Raw genomic sequence first — 12,830 nt, 5'->3', positions numbered from 1 at the left:
GAGATTACTCCTTCGTGATAGTAGCATGTGTTATGAATATTAGGCACAGCGTCTCAAAATGAACATTGAATATTCTCATTTCTTTCATGGACTGTCAAAGAATCGATTGCTTAAAATTTTAATAAACATTATTTATATTGTACAATAAAAAATGATAGTCTCTGGTGACTGCCAAATTGTGCCCAAATCCTGGCCTTGTTACATATCAGTTATATGATTATATGTTATTTTCCAGTGGAAAATCATGACATTTACTTGATAAGAGTTGTTGTGAAGGTAGCCCTAGTCCCTGCTGTCATGAAGGATCAGGAAGCCAAGAAGGTGGTAAACCACCTGTTTGAGGAAAGGCCCAAGATTTCTGTCACTGGTAGGATGTCCAGCTTAAAAAGGCGCTTTACTGATTTGTGAAATGGCCAAGATGCACTGAGGTGGAGTGACAAAACACTATCCTCTGTAAGCAGTTGAAAGTGCCTCCTGCAATGAACCAGTTCACCCATTTAACCAGGCGCTGGACAGCTGAACAGCTACACAGCCGCTTAAGCTGGCCATCAAGTACAGACCAGAGACAAAGCAAGAGATTGTTAGCTGCACTTGAGAAAAAGCTGTGGGCAAAGGAGATGTCCCCACTAAGAGGCCATATGTCCTTCAAGCAGGGTTTCAGACTGTCCCCACCTTGGTAGAGAACAAGAAAGCTCAATTGGTAGTCATTGCACAAATGTGGACCCTACTGGGCTGGTTGTCTTCCTCTCTGTCTGTGTCTTAAAGTGGGGGTTTCCTACATTTCAAGGTGAAGCCTAGGCTGGGCATATAGTCCACAGCAAGATTTATACCACCATCACCTTAACACAAGTTAATTCAGAAGACAAGGGGTTCTGGCTAAGCAGCTGGAAGCTACAATATCAGAACCAATTACACTGACAGATATGAGAGGTTCCCCATCACTAGGCGAGGCAATGTCCTGGGTCTGAAATTGGTGGCTTGCCTTGCCAAGCTGGAAAAGGCAAAGGACAAAGAACTGCCCACCAAACTGGGCCACGTGTATACCATTGAGTTTTCTATACTTAAATATAAGTTCTCCTTCAGACCGTGTTGACTGAGGGAAAAAAAAATAGCATAGTGCATATCCATTAAAATGTATGGCTTACAGCATGTTAAAATAAGCCATTGATTTCTGACTTTTCGGTATATACTATCTTTGATAGTCAGTTCCCAGGTTCTTCACTTTAGATCAAGAATTATACTCTTCTCCCTATTATCTTTTTCACATAGTCTTTACAAAAGCTAACACTGTGCTTTTCAATATCATTTCAAGAAAGTGCTTATTTCTCAACAGTTATTCAGTATAAAGAGATGCAATAGACTCTTGCCTCTAAATCTTGTCTGCATGTTAAAAAATACTAGAAGCTAATGTTTCCTTTCAATAAAACCAATGTCACCTTGTTTTTCTATAGTACCATTAAAAGGTCTCTATCAGCATCTTTACCAAAGGTGCTTCCCTGTCCTTGTATTTGTGCTTCAAATACTTTGCTGATTGTGCATTCACTCAGATGATATTTTGAGTCCCATTTATAGTAGATCTTTGTCCTTTATACTAAGGTGTAAATCTATTTTGCCCCTAAATTAAAACATTTGGGAAATGTTAATCCCAGACGCTCCTTGTCACTGTTCTCTTTCACACTTCCTTTGCATCATGCCTTTAGAAAAGGGAAAACCTGAATGTGTGTTGTGTGCGTGTATATGGGGTCCCCTGGTATCTCAGTAAAGAATCTGCCTGCAATGCAGGAGACCCGGGTTCAGGGGTCCAGAAGATCTCCTGGAGAAAGAAATGACTACCCACTCCAGTATTCTTGCCTGGAGAATCCCATGAACAGAGGAGCCTGGTGGACTATAGTCAATGGGGTTGCAAAGAGTTGGCCCCGATTGAGCAACTAAGCACAGCACCTACATATATCAGTGTAGATAAATTAAATCTACAGGTTTCAAGAAATTTATGTTTAATGAGAAGAGACAAAAAAATATCCAAGATTTGATACCATTACATGTCACTCTGTAGACTGGTGATAAATGCTATGGGGCTATAGGAAGCAGAGAGGACAATAAGCAGTGATGACAGTTGCTATTGTTCATTAGAGCTGATAAAGCAGCCCTCTCAGATGAAGTGGCTTTAAAACAAAACCTTGATGAAAGAGAGGGAAGAGCTGTGTAATATTTGAGGCGTCAGCATTCCAGGTAGAGAGAGGAAAGAGCAAGTGCAAAGCCCTGAGGTAGGAGCATGTTTAGGAAAGTGTTCAGAAAATACAAGGAGAATAATATGACTGGAACTGAGTAACTATAAAGATGATGGCAGGTTAAGATGTAATGTTACCATGTGGAGAGGTATGAGGTAGTGCTTCTTAGGTGTATTGAATTGAGCACTTCCACTTTTGACAAATACGTGTGTATTTATACATATATGTAATACATATTGTTGTTATTTAGTTGTGAAGGAGCATCCAATTCTTTGAAATCCCATGGACAGGCTTCTCTGTCCATGCCTTTTCCGAGGCAAGAATACTGGAGTGGGTTGCCATTTCGTCTCTAGGGGATCTTTCCGGCCCAGGAATCGAACCCAGGCCTCCTGCATTGGCAGACAGATTCTTTACTGTCTGAGCCACCATGAAGCCACATTCATATTTATAATAGGGAATTGAAATATGACACCCCCAAATATGCCTGTTATTTTGAGCTGAAGACATTTAAAATTCAACCAGTAGGAAAAACGTCTTCCCAGAGCTTCCCTTATCTGATTAAACTCTTGAGTTATGATCACTGCCATACACATCCCCTCTCTTGGGAAGTTTCAAGACCATGGTGAACAGAAAAAGTTGGCACTGAAATGGACCTGTACAAATACTACTGTATTAGTTTCCCCATATGTTTGCCTTCCCACAGTTTATCACCTTGGAAGCCTGAAGTCTTTCCTTTTGTCTTGTCTCTTCTCTACACATTTATTATTAACATTCTAGATAAACTAAATTTCTAACCATTCTTTTGAGTTACTCATCACTGAGTTTCTCCTGCATGTATGCACTCTATACAGGATAATATACTCCATTTGTCTTTTCTCTTATTTATTTGTCTTTTGTCAGTTTAATTCACAGGGCCCCAGCCAGAGAAACTAGGAGAGTAGAGGAAGAACTCGACTTTTTGTAGGACTCGACTGAACAATAGCAAATAGTTTTTGCTATCTTTAAATGAAAATCATAGTTTATTTAACCATATGCTGTGCTGCTGTGCTTTGTCACTCAGTCGTGTCCGACTATTTGTGACCCCATGGACTGTAGCTCGCCAGGGTCCTCTCTCCATGGGGATTCCTCAGGCAAGAATACAGGAGTGGGTTGCCCTGCCCTCCTCCAGGGGATCTTTGCAACCGTGGGATCTAACCCAGGTCTCCCGCATTGCAGGCAATGAGCCCCTGAGGAAGCCTAACCTATGCATATATAATACTTTTAAAGTTAATGTACCATCCTTACAGGGTAATATGAAGAAAAAATAAAACTAAAATAACTTATAAAAGTGCATTTCAGTACAAAGGCATAGCTGTACTTTAAGACACAACAAAGCTGCTGGATGCTTGCCTTCATATGTAGAGTTACTGTGACCCTTATAGCCATACTTGTAGTTTGAACTGGCAACTCAGCACTACAGACACTTTAGCTTATGGCTATGTGATTGCTCAAAAAGTGAACAGTGCTGGGCAAAACTGAAGAAAGCTCAGACCTAACTTCACCTGATTTGCATAAGTTTTGTCTTCTCTGTAACGGGAAAGTAATTTACATCTAAAGTGGTGTTTGGGTCTGAGCCAGACAATAAAAAGTACTGGAACAAGCAGGGTAGTTCTTCATTGTGTGGCATTGTCTTTGAATTTCAGAATGTCTTACTGTCTGGTCTTACCAAATACAGTGTGTCACAGTCAGTGAGATAAACAAAGCACTTTGAGTAATTCCAATTTTCTCCCTTGCATCTTGGTAAAGATGTTGGTTTTATTCTTTCTTAAGGGTAATGGGCAACTATTGCAGTCTTTAGAAGAAAAATGCCATGATCAGATATATATCTTTAAAAAATCATCTTTTGATTAAATGTTAAGTGCTAGGACATGAGAATTAAAACTCACAAATCAAATAATTTTATTTTATATACTTTTTGTTTGTTTTGTTTTTCTTTTTATTTTGCCCTCAGTGTTTCAGAATAACATATTTTAAGGAAAATACTGAATTCATTCGAAACAAAAACATTTTACCAATTATCAAGTTTAAATATTGTCATAGGGAACATCAGTTTGACAGAGTTCAAGGCTCCAGACAATCAGGAAGATAGTCCAGAACTGCAGATTTGGTGTTGATATATCAAGTTCTAATAGTGTCTATATTACTAACTGTTATGGAAAGTAGACAGTAGCTTCTCCACACTCATAAGTATAAATCTAAAATTGTATTCTACCTCTAATGACCCCACATTATAATTAACACTATATTGGGGGTGACATCATGTTCTTTCTCATTCAACAGTGAACCAAAATAATGGGGATCATTTTCGCTTAAAATGAGTTTGTTTTTCCTTCTCTCCCACACTGCTTATGTCTCTGGATACAAGCTTTTCCACCCCATAATTCATCCTGAGAGTAAACTGGCTGGGGTAGCCAGGAAGACTGCTCAAATCAAAGAGATATGTGGTCCCAATGGAGACAGTACTTCTCTCTGAACCTTATATCATACTCACTTGATTCAAAAAATGGTTGTTTAAGGGAGATGTTTTTTCCTAGGCCCAATTCATCAAATATATTAGAAAACTTTTCACCCTAAAAACCTGTGCTTAGCAATAAATCACACAATAGTATCTGTAAGAGAGGAAAAGAAAAGCTGCTTTAATTGTTTCAGCCATTAAATCAGTTAAGAAGGACACACCAATTTAGGAATTTTAACAGTCAAATCTTATCTATAAACAATCTGCTAAGTTCATCAAGTTTATCATTAACACTGTATATGAAAGTATTTGATTTGATGTTAATGAACAAATATTAACATACTTCCCAGGGGTACTAGTGGTAAAGAATCCACCATCCAGTATAGGAGACACAAGAGACATGGGTTCGATCCCTGGGTCGGGAAGATCCCCTGGAGGAGTTCTTGGCAACACACTCCAGTGTACTTGCCTAGAGAATCCCATGGACAGAGGAGCCTGGAGGGCTACAGTCCATAGGTTTGCAAAGAGTCAGACACAACTAAATCTTCAGGCAAGCATGAAGATTACTAAAAATGTGGGTCTAGAAGCACAAAAATTGCACATATAGTGTTGGGGAATGTATAGTAGTATTTCATTTAGAAGCAGGGAATTTCGAGGTTGGCTGCTGCTGCTGCTGCTGCTAAGTGCATCAGTCGTGTCCGACTCTGTGTGACCCCATAGACGGCAGCCCACCAGGCTTCTCTGTCCCTGGGATTCTCCAGGCAAGAACACTGGAGTGGGTTGCCATTGCCTTCTCCGTCGAGGTTGGCTATCTGGGCTTAAATGTTAGCTCTACCACTAACCAGATGTGTTACCTTAAGTAAGTTATTTTTCTTTTCTATATTTTCCCTATCTGTAAAGGAATTTCTAACTACATGTTTGTTGTGTGAACAAGATAACCCATGCACTTAAAATACTTAAAGTGTTTGTTGAATAGGAACTCATAGATAAAAATTTGGCATTATTGCTGTAATTTAGAAGATAAGCTATACTAGATATTTATGTTTCACTTTAAGAAAGAGTAACAAGATTTTGACACAGGGTAACTGGGAATATATAAATGTTCACTCCATGGTGCTGAACAAATACAGCTTTCCTATGATGTAATGAACTGTGATACTTCAAAAATTTCTCCCTTTTAAAGTGGAAATGTTCACATCCAAGCTTTAATTTCTATTAAAATTTCTGCAGAATAGGCAGCTTTTATTGTTAGAACAGGGATTAGGCACCAGATGTATTTGTTGACAGCATGTAGATTCTTAAACTCCTATATATGGCTCTAGTTTATCCCCTTTTATGAATATCCTAATATTCAGAAACAAAAAGACAATGACCACTGTTAACTTGGTTCAGTTCAGTTGCTCAGTTGTGTCCGACTCTTTGCGAGCCAGTGAACTGCAGCACGCCAGGCCTCTGTGTCCATCACCATTCCCGGAGTCTACCCAAACCCAGGTCCATCAAGTCGGTGATGCCATCCAACCATCTCATCCTCTGTTGTTCCCTTCTCCTCCTGCCCTCAAGCTTTCTCAGGAGCAGGGTCTTTTCAAATGAGTCAGCTCTTTGCAGCAGGTGGCCAAAGTATTGGAGTTTCAGCTTCAACATCAGTCCTTCCAAAAACACCCAGGACTGATCTCCTTTAAGATAGACTGGTTGGATCTCCTTGCAGTCCAAGGGACTCTCAAGAGTCTTCTCCAACACCACAGTTCAAAAGCATCAGTTCTTTGGCACTTGGCTTTCTTTATCGTCCAACTCTCACATCCATATATGACCACTGGAAAAACCATAGTCTTGACTAGACAGACCTTTGTTGGTAAAGTAATGTTTCTGCTTTTTAATATTTTGTCTAAGTTGGTCATAACTTTCCTTCCAAGGAGTAAACATCTTTTAATTTCATGGCTGCAGTCACCAGTTGCAGTGATTTTGGAGCCCAAAACAATAAAGTCTGCCACTGTTTCCACTGTTTCCCCATCTATTTTCCATGAAGTGATGGGACTGGATGCCATGATCTTAGTTTTCTGAATGTTGAGCTTTAAGCCAACTTTTTCACTCTCCTCTTTCACTTTCATCAAGAAGCTCTTTATTTCTTCTTCACTTTCTGCCATAAGGGTGGTGAAGTGAAGTGAAGTCGCTCAGTCGTGTCCTACTCTTTGTGACCCCATGAACTGTAGCACACCAGGCTCCTCCATCCATGGGATTTTCCAGGCAAGAATACTAGAGTGGGTTGCCATTGTTATTGATATTTCTCCCAGAAATCTTAATTCCAGCTTGTGCTTCCTCCAGCCCAGCATTTCTCATTGATGTACACTGCATATAATTTAAATAAGAAGGGTGACAATGTATACCCTTGACGTACTCCTTTTCCTATTTGGAACCAGTCTGTTGTTTCATGTCCAGTTCTAACTGTTGCTTTCTGACCTTTATACAGGTTTCTCAAGAGGCAGGTCAGGTGGTCTGGTATTCCAATCTCTTTCAGAATTTTCCAAAGTTTATTGTGATCCACACAGTCAAAGGTTTTGGCATAGTCAATAAAGCAGAAATAGATGTTTTTCTGGAACTCTCTTGCTTTTTAATGATCCAGCAGATGTTGGCAATTTGATCTCTGGTTCCTCTGCTTTTTCTAAAACCAGCATGAACGTCAGGGAGTTCACGGTTCACGTATTGCTGAAGCCTGGCTTGGAGAATTTTAAGCATGACTTTCCTAGCATGTGAGAAGTTAAACAGCTCTATGAAGACCTACAAGACCTTCTAGAACTAACACCCCAAAAAGATGTCCTTTTCATTATAGGGAACTGGAATGCAAAATAGGAAGTCAAGAAACACCTGGAGTAACAGGCAAATTTGGCCTTGGAGTAAAGAATGAAGCAGGGCAAAGGCTAATAGAGTTCTGCCAAGAGAACCCATTGGTTATAGCAAACACCCTCTTCCCACAACACAAGAGAAGACTACACATGGACATCACCAGATGGTTGACACTGAAATCAGATTGATTATATTCTTTGCAGTCAAAGATGGAGAAGCTCTATACAGTCAGTAAAAACAAGACTGGGAGGTGACTGTGGCTTGGATCATGAACTCCTTATTACCAATTTCAGACTGAAATTGAAGAAAGTGGAGAAAACTACTAGACCATTCAGGTATGACCTAAATCAAATCCCTTATGACTATACAGTAGAAGTGAGAAATAAATTTAAGGGACTAGGTCTGATAGAGTGCCTGATGAACTATGGATGGAGATACGTGACACTGTATAGGAGATAGGAATCAAGATCATCCCCAAGAAAAAGAAATGCAAAAAAGCAAAATGGCTCTCTGAGGAGGCCTTACAAATAGCTTTGAAAAGAAGGGAAGCAAAAACCAAAGGAGAAAAGGAAAGATATACCCAATTGAATACAGAGTGCCAAAGAATAGCAAGGAGAGATGAGAAAGATTTCCTCAGTGATCAATGCAAAGAAATAGAGGAAAACAATAGAATGGGAAAGACTAGAGATCTTGTCAAGAAAATTAGAGATACCAAGGGAACATTTCATGCAAAGATGGGCTCAATAAAGGACAGAAATGGTAGGGACCTAACATAAGCAGAAGATATTAAGAAGAAGTGGCAAGAATATACAGAACTGTACAAAACAGATCTTCACAACCCAGATAATCATGATGGTATGATCATTCACCTAGAGCCAGACATCCTGAAATGTGAAGTCAAGTGGGCCTTAGAAAGCATCACTACTAACAAAGCTAGTGGAGGTGATGGAATTCCAGTTGAGCTATTTCAAATCCTGAAAGATGATGCTGTGAAAGTGCTGCACTCAATATGCCAGAAAACTTGGAAAACTCAGTAATGGCTGGAAAAGGTCAGTTTTCATTCCAGTCCCAAAGAAAGGCCATGTTAACTTGCTAGTAATTAATTCTTCAAAATCCTAGAATGGAAATCAGGAGGTAAAGAAAAAATTGCAGTTAAAAGCAGAGTAAGGTAGTCAAGGCTATGGTTTTTCCTGTGGTCATGTATGGATGTGAGAGTTGGACTGTGAAGAAGGCTGAGTGCCGAAGAATTGATGCTTTTGAACTGTGGTGTTGGAGAAGACTCTTGAGAGTCCCATGGACTGCAAGGAGGTCCAACCAGTCCATTCTGGAGGAGATCAACCCTGGGAGTTCTTTGGAAGTAATGATGCTAAAGCTGAACCTCCAGTACTTTGGACACCTCATGCCAAGAGTTGACTCACTGGAAAAGACTCTGATGCTGGGAGAGATTGGGTGGGGGCAGGAGGAAAAGGGGACGACCGAGGATGAGATGGCTGAATGGCATCACAGACTGGATGGACGTGAGTCTGGATGAACTCCGGGAGATGGTGATGGACAGGTAGGCCTGGCGTGCTGCGATTCATGGGGTCGCGAAGAGTCAGACACGACTGAGTGACTGAACTAAACTGAAGTTAGTTTATTTACACAGTTTTTTGGGAAATTTCTCAGAGATTAAAGCATCTGCTTCCAATGCGGGAGACCCGGGTTCAATCCCTGGGTCGGGAAGATCCCCTGGAGAAGGAAATGGTAACCCACTCCAGTATTCTTGCCTGGAGAATTCCATGGATGGAGAAGCCTGGTAGGCTACAGTCCACGGGGTTGCAAAGAGTCAGACACGACTGAGTGATTTCACTTCAATTCACTTCCCTTCACTTGTAAAGTTAAATGTCATCCAAAGTCATGATAGAAAGATATACCAAAAAATAAATAAATAAAATTAGTGTCAAAATAAATAGTGTTGTCTTTTCAGACTCATGTTAGCCCATGAATGCAGGAAAATAAAAACCTGCTATAACAGTATTAGAACTATAGAAATACTATTAATCAAACTGATTTTTTTAGGGGCAAATGCAAGGACTAGAGTGTTATTTTTATGGTTGTTAACTCCCCTGTTTTATGTTATTTGTCCATTAGGTTTTTAAGGAATTGTGCTTCCAACTTATTTGCATAGCACTATTGTTCAATATCCACACTGTCAGCTGTTTCTGTTTTTTCTCTGAATGATGTTCTTGTCTGTTAGTATGGATGGAGTTGTCAGCAGCAACAGTAGCAGCAGGAATCACCATGATGTTCTGGAAACCTGTGTAAAGACAAAAGGGTCTGAGAGTCTCAGGAGAGCAGAGGACTTTCTCTTTAGTTACCATTTACAGAGACATGTTCTTGGCAATATGGATTAGGTGTTTACTATGTATCTTGTGAGTTTTTTAGGCAAGGGATGCAAACCTGAATAAAACCAAGTCCACAGTTCCTGAAGCAGCTCCACCATGGAGTAAATTCATGCTTATACTGAAATTGCTGGGACCACTCTTCTCTCCTCTTCTGTGTTATTAGTGTCGGTAATGAATTTGAACAAGCCCCTTCATCTCCACTTCAGAGGGAAAGTGATGAACGACTACTGGTTATGAAAACGGAAATGAGATTGCTCAGTGGCTGAGTCATGCCCAACTCTTTAGACCCCATGGATGATAGCTCACCAGGCTCCTCTGTCCATAGGATTTCCCAGACAAAAATACTGGAATGGTTGCCACTCCCTTCCCAGAAGATGAAATTAGAGTACGATTCAACCAAACAACTTCCCTATAAACTCACGTTTCTTTGAGAAAGATATTTACCTTTGGTGGTGTCACATTCAAGTGTTTCTGTTGATAAAAATCTAAAAATCAGTGTAGACCATGGTGGAGTTCTAATGGCTTTAAAGCAAAGTTTTGAAGTACCTAAAATCAGATGAATGAGGTATATTAGGAGTGATAATTTTGTCTGAAGATAACTGCTCTCTATACATGCTCTGCCTTAAAGTTAAGCCCAAACATGTGCATATTATATTTTCTATAACATATAATATCAAAATATTACTTTTATATTTTGAAACATAAAAAATAAGTGGGTATGCCAGGTATATAAATGTATTCAAAGGCTAAGTACATGCAACAGTGCATAAAATATATGGAGTCCAAAAATTCTATTAATGTAAATATACCTGATTGATATAGTTTTAAAATATAATATCTGAAATTTCCTTAAGATATGTGAGGTAACCTGGACTGGCTTATGAAAATTATCAACTTGGGAAACTATTCTATGTGTTACTAAATGTCAGATGTTTAAAATAAAATATCTGCTTAGTTTATTAAAAGTCAATTAAGCAAACTTATTTTAACCTTCTATTAATACTTCAGTGAAGCTGCACTGAACAAGGGACAGTTTTATTACCTGGGTAGAAATGGGAACCTGAAAGCTACTAAGCACTGTAGATTTCCCAGTGTATCATAATTATAGAAACACCTGTGTTAAATAACTCCAAGTTGATCCACTCTAAAAATATGGAGTGCTTAATAGTCCCGAGAATGAAACTCACTGCCAACAAGCCACAGGTGTTCACCGCAGGAAGCCATAAAAAATGTGAAGATGAAGGATGTGATGACATTTCCCAACATAATATATATATATCCCCAAATGAACTTATGCATTTATAATTCAGTTGGTTTTTAAAAATTGTTAATGTGGCATTTAGGTTGTTTTTAAAAATAAAAGGCTGTTAAACTTCCAAAATGTGCATAATATGTTAGTTTATAAAATTGGATGCCAAGGGATAAAATCAAGCTAGAATCAGAGTTTTAATTTTTAAAATATTTTATCTTATTCGTGATAGCACTTGGATTGCCTATTTCCTATATTGAATCTAAAGTTTATGCAGATGAGTAATTATATGAATGAATCTTCATTAAAATACAGCTTTTTAAATTTTATTAATTCAAGTAGCAGCCTTCAGATAGACTGTTTGCTGCAATAAAAAATTATTATCATGTTTCACCTAAGATTTGTTATTTTTCATATAAAAAGTTGTATCTAAATTGAACCGTAATCATATTGTTCCATATTTCTTTAACATCTACACTAATTTTTCTATTTAATTTCATTCAACATGAAAATAATACTTAGTAATGCATTTTGCAGGCTTTATTAATGCCTTCCAGACATTCATGTTTGTTAACTGAACACACTTGATTATCCATGCTGATGGAAGACTACAGAAGCATGGATAATTGAAAATAGTAGGTAATTCAGAAAATTGCTGTGCAGTCAGAAGCACATTCACAGAAACATATTCACACATTTGTTCAAATATATCCCCTTTGTCAGTTCTGTAAGTAAATGATCCAAAGTAGTTGATATGGTTTCTGCCAAAGTACATGCAGATAATAAATTGCATGTGCTGCTGTCTCACTCAACACAGAAAGAGAAGAATGTCTGTATTTTTGCCTCTAGAACCTTATGTTTCCATGTAGGCAATCCAGACTCTCCTCTAGGTTAGTTCTATCCGAGATGGTCCAGTTAATACCATGGTGCTACAAATCTAGAGGGAAAAGTATGGGTTAAGGTTATAAACCAGTTTGACTGGTAGATCTGACCAGTAGACCAGAGTCAGCTCAGTGGACTATAGAGCAGAATCAGAAATAACCCCACATTCTGACATTTTAAATGTAAAGTTCATTAATAAGTTTATTTAACTACATAAAAAAATGGCAGTGGTGTAAAAAATAAGATAGAAGTTTACTTCTCTTTTGTGTTAGGCATGATATGCGAGGAATGGCAAGGTGATGTTTCTTTGCTCAGTCAGGGGAGCTTTGAGGCTTCTTACTTTTTTGTTCTGGTGCCTACTGCCAGTTGCCTCCTGACATGACCAGAGACAGTTTACCACAACCATATCCACTTCTCAACCCACAAACAGGAGAAAAGGAAATGGAGAACAAGCAATTTCCATTCAGTGAGGATGACCTGGGAGGAGCCAGTATCATATTTTCCAAAACTTAAGCAAGTGCTCCAGGCTGGCTCAGTGAGCCTGTGAATGTAATCTCCAGCAAGGGGCTCATTTATTCAACTAAAATGTAGGAGTTCAAAGACTAAAATAAGAAGAGAAAAATGAATGCTTGAAGATAATTGCAGTCTTTCCCATAAGAGATAACAGACAATATTACAGTAAATCACAATGAATAGTCAGGATATTTATCCCCCAGAAATGGTTAAAATCAGGTTGGACTCTGAGGAAAGAAAAT

The 12,830-nt window shown here is 38.8% G+C and overlaps 1 pseudogene; it reads left to right on the top strand.

Annotated features, from left to right (window-relative positions):
* Positions 1-213: 213 nt before the first annotated feature.
* On the top strand, positions 214-1,093 carry LOC120879259 (annotated as a pseudogene).
* The last annotated feature ends 11,737 nt before the right edge of the window (positions 1,094-12,830 follow it).

The sequence above is a fragment of the Oryx dammah genome, unplaced genomic scaffold (assembly GCF_014754425.2).
Source record: "Oryx dammah isolate SB20612 unplaced genomic scaffold, SCBI_Odam_1.1 HiC_scaffold_20, whole genome shotgun sequence".
Taxonomy (NCBI): domain Eukaryota; kingdom Metazoa; phylum Chordata; class Mammalia; order Artiodactyla; family Bovidae; genus Oryx; species Oryx dammah.
This window is presented reverse-complemented; position numbering and strand designations above follow the sequence as displayed.